Source organism: Schistocerca serialis, chromosome 10, assembly GCF_023864345.2.
Source record: "Schistocerca serialis cubense isolate TAMUIC-IGC-003099 chromosome 10, iqSchSeri2.2, whole genome shotgun sequence".
Classification (NCBI taxonomy): domain Eukaryota; kingdom Metazoa; phylum Arthropoda; class Insecta; order Orthoptera; family Acrididae; genus Schistocerca; species Schistocerca serialis.
In genome coordinates, this window is record NC_064647.1 from 210702932 (window position 1) to 210708048 (window position 5117).

The window sequence follows — 5117 nt, forward strand, 5'->3', positions numbered from 1 at the left end:
TTATAAGAATTTTCCTTGTTTCATTTCCAGTTTCCATTCCATCATCGGTCACTTCAGTTTACTATCAGGGAATTTCTATACAATATCCGAAATACTGCTGTTTTGTAATTCTTTAACATGAACAAAACACCCATGAAGGATCTTTGTCAGCGATGTCATCTCATCAACTAAGACACAAATTAGAACATGTAACTGAAGTAAAATTTTGTCTTACGTACTTTGTATAAGATTAATTTTACCAGATCAAGAGTTACCACCTGTTTTTTAATCACTCTTTGGCAACTCAAGAAGTATTTTCAAAGAACAGGTCACTGACTCAGTGCATGGAGGAAGTGTTGGCCATCTACATTGCGCATGTCTGATATGTTTCAATTTTGGATGAAGATCATCATGAATTTTTTAAATTCATGTATTATGTAGAGTGCAGCTGCCAATATCAGTTAGTTGCAGATAGTTTAAAATCTTTTTTGTTCCCTAATAATTCTACCACTGCCCAATATGATTAAAAATTTTTAAAGGCCAGTTGATGATCATCCAACAGCTTTCGTGATACTTTATGATCTATCTTTTGCTGTAGCATAAGACATCAGGTAAGTGTTCAAGTAATGAATTTTAACTTCATCATTGACATGTGACCAGTACCTTACTTTTATATCTAGCTACTTTTTTTTTATTTCTCTATTAATTCATCATAAACAAAAGTATAAGAACCTGATTTTTGCAGTTCATCTAATGATAGTATGTGGGAATGTGGCCGTATGGTGTCTGATATCAGATAGGAAAATTCTGATGCAGATAATGCCAATTTGGGCAATGGCCTTGCCGCAGTGGATACACCTGTTCCTGTGAGATCACCGAAGTTAAACGCTGTCGGGCGTGGCCGGCACTTGGATGGGTGACCATCCAGACCGCCATATGCTGTTGCCATTTTGCGGGGTGCACTCAGCCTCGTGATGCCAATTGAGGAGCTACTCAGCCGAATAACAGCGGCTTCGGTCAAGAATAACATCCTACGACTGGGAGAGCGGTGTGCTGACCCCACGCCCCTCCTATCCGCATCCTCCACCAAGGATGACACAGCGATCGGATGGCCACTCGTGGCCTAACGACGGAGTGAGTGAGATAATGCCAATTTTCCAGCAATTATAGTATTGGGTAACATTACCATGAATAGCTTCAAGTTATCAACAGACCTCCACCTAAAATTATTGCAAGCCCCCTTTGAAGGGCAAAGAAGTTTAGCTGTTGTTGTGTTATTCCTACTGCACCAGCAGACTATTGTTGGTTTATTACTTTTGTATGCATTGGAAGAGATACTTGCATAACAAGCTGACTTCCTGACATTACGTCTTCAGTATTCTTTTTATGCATCTCGGTTTCATAATGGCGAAGAAGCTAAGTCCATTTTTGTCAGATCTAACATTTTTCTTCTGACATTTAGATACCACGCTACATTTTGATCATAAGTATTACATCAATCTTGAAGAAAATGTTCATCACAGTCCTTAACCTAAACCATGCTTTGCTAAAAGAAATTAGGTTCTTTGGCATTTTTATGCTTCATGTTCAGGCTAAAAATAAAAGTGCAGAAATGACACTTGTTTCACACAGTAAAAACAATAACTCATATTTCATGCAACCATTTGTTTATTTTGCCTTCAAAACTCATAAAACTTTCTGTAAAGTTTTAATTACTTCACACTTTTTAACACTGTGTGTTCATACAATTTACACACATGCAAGATCACGAAAATAAGATAATTGGATAGTGATTAAATAAATACGTCATTGTTCAGCCATTGCTTAAATATACATGTGTGCCCAACATACTGTTCTGTACTGTTGGTAGAGGTGTCATCTTGAGCTACCAAAATAACTCAAACGGTAACTGTGGGCTTATGGTGACGTTATGCTCAAGGATGCTAATCAGTCCAGCAATACAGATTTATGCAGTGTGTTTAACATTCAAAACATTTTGTTACTTGGAAATGGACTGATGCTGCCATCTAGCAATAATAATAAGTACTACTACACTACACAACATTTTTGAAATTTTGGCAAACAGAATAAAACTCAAAACATGAAAATGAATTTATTATTTTTTAAGCCAAGAATAAAAATTTCAAAAAAAGTGGGAAAGGAGGACATATAAAGAAAATGTAGGAGCATTCGTGCTATAGTAGAAAAGGAGGAGGAATGTGATGCACCTGAATGTTTCACAGACCAGAGAACATAGCCGTCATCCCGCAAATGGAAGTTTAAAGGTCATCACATGTTTCTGGCCACCGTGTATACACATAAGCATGTCAGACAGTATTGAGATGGCAGTACATTGTTCCTTTTTACTTTATATCTTGTTTTCCTTATCATTGGCAGATGATGGCAAGTAATTAAAAAAAAAAAACTGTTTTTCTCCTTCAGCCGTGCTGACTTTTCCACTGTTCAAAAATTCTCACTAAACATTGTTAACCTGTTTATGCCCAGTGTAGACTGTTACGTTATCCAGCTGCACATCATAAGATTCCTCTGAAAACGGCTGAGACAAAGACGAAAAAGTCTTAACCTCTTCACTCCTGAGACGAAAAAAATTTACAGGAAATTTTTCTTTTCCTATTTTCCAACAAACTAGTATACAAGCATGACACACATGCCAAAGAAAAAAAATTGGTTATTCACTAGGGCATAAATGGAGGTCCACAGTTATCATGATAATGTACTTGTCTTTGATTACATTTTTCTCTCTCTTCCTCAGTAAAAACATTTTTTTTTTCAACAAAATAATTATTTTATTGTAAACTTAACTACATGTTAATTTACACAGAAAATAAGTATTTTAATTTCGGTATTTTTAAATACAGTGTTTCCAATACAGGTTTCTGTTGATACTCCACAAATGAAAGAAAATAAAAATATCATGCAACAATTTCTGCCAGATAATAACTTGATATTGCCCATAAATGCATCTTTACTTTTTGTGATAGGCTTCAGTACAATTATTTTTGATGACACTCAAATACATTTCACATTTGATGCAGATGACCCTTGTCTTGGAACTGTAGCCATGATTCCTGTATTTTGAGGCATTCTTTGCCTCAACTAATTTTGGTAAATGGACTACATTGTCAAACCTAACTTTTGCAGTTGGTTGTGACAGAACTCTTCTTGGCTTTTTATCCATATTTTGTACATCATCTACATCTTCACTATCAGAGGAATTGACTACTGAAGGGCGTCCTCTTCTTCTAGCTACAGGCTCAACATATTCGTAATTAATCATAGCTTTGCCTACGTGCATTTTGTAATCCATCAGTGACAACCTTCGTTGTTGGGGTATTTCATTTTCTGAGCACCATCTGTGGTACATCACCCAACAATTGACAATCATGAGATGTATAAAATGGTTAAACATTCTTACAGGCCATTTTGATGTGTGAATGTAGCATCTGTAATATGACAAAAATCTATCACAGAGATCAACACCTCCCATATTTTCATTGTAAAGCTTCACTGCCACTGGCTGAGGAACATCTATCTTCTTTTTCTGTTCTCTTGACCACCTCTTACATGTGGTTGGAGGGCTGCTTCCAACACATGATGAGAGTATTAGGACACTTCTGTTGTCTTTCCACTTAATAAGACAAATTTTATCATCTTCCCTAACCCATTCTTCCCATTCCCCCCTTTGAAATAGCATGTCATTTTTCAGTTTCTTCACTATTGGACCCAACCTGTTCTTCATAACTGTACCTGTCTGATAAATTTTCCTTCCCAGCAACATGTCTACAGATTTTACACTTGTGAAAAATCTATCAGTGTATACACAATGCTGGTTGTCTCTAGGAACACTTTCTGTCATCATCTTAACAACTGCTGCACTGAGACCATATTCTTTCATCTCTTCAGCTGACACAGTACCTGACCCAGCATGAAACATAAAGTCCAACACAAGGCCATCAGGTGCAGCCAGAATGAAGCATTTTAAACCTAATGGATTAGGTTTTGATGGTACGTAAGTCACAAAGCCACATTTACCAGAAAATGGCACCATCTGTTCGTCAATGGAAAGATGATGTGATCTTGGAAGGGTCAGACACTTCTTCTGCACACAATCAAGAAAAGGTTTTACCTTCCAAAGCTTCTAGTTGTGCTCACTTGTGTTATCCACAAAATGCATATAATTTCTCAGTTCATAGAAACGGTCTCTTGTCATACACTTAGCAATAACTGGAACCTGAGTATCTTGCTGCCAGTACAGCTTACTTTGTGCATAGCCCAGAACTCCCACAACAACATGTATTCCAGCTAAATGCAACATTTCTTCTCCACTGGTGTTAACAGATTTATGTTGTCGTTTTTGAACTGAATACAAATTGGTTTGTTGTGCATGTTCTTCCCAGAATGTCAGAGGAAGGTATTCCAAGAAAGATTCAAAAATTCCTCTCTCTTCTTCATAATCTGGAAGATGGACTTCGCTCTCACAAGGATTCGAATACGGCATTTCATTCTTCCTCCACTTCATAGGTCGCACTGGCAGATGTTGTGGAACAAGAATTTCGTCTTGGGGATCTGCAAATAAACAAAATTGTAAGAAAAAAACATGAGTAAGTTAGCTACATAATTTATAATATTATTGATCATTACTATGTGGGGTAAACCTACCATTTCTATCGTCTAATTCTTCAGAAGAATCCACAGTCTCATCTACTGTTGCTTTATCTTCATCATTGGCTTCAGGTTCAACAGGAAAATCTCCAGTCAAAAATGAAAATTCGTCATCTTCCCCATCAGATAATTCAGCATTACTGTCGTTCAGAAGCACTTCCAACTGCTCGTCAGTTAATATTTCATTCATATCTGTAAAGTATAAAAAGGAGAGTTACTTCAGTACTCTACTGTCGAAGACGAAATTGAAGTCAGCAAATTCATATTATGACCTGAGATCCACATACGAGGACCTTCAGAAAATGAGTTATTTCATAGTAATAAACAAAATATATTGAAATCGGAACTAACTCTCAACATCTAGAAGAGTTAACACACTTTAGAAAAAAGTCACAGCATTTTAGACTTAATATTTGAGCAAAATAATTATTTACATACCTTTCTAACTTCAGCAG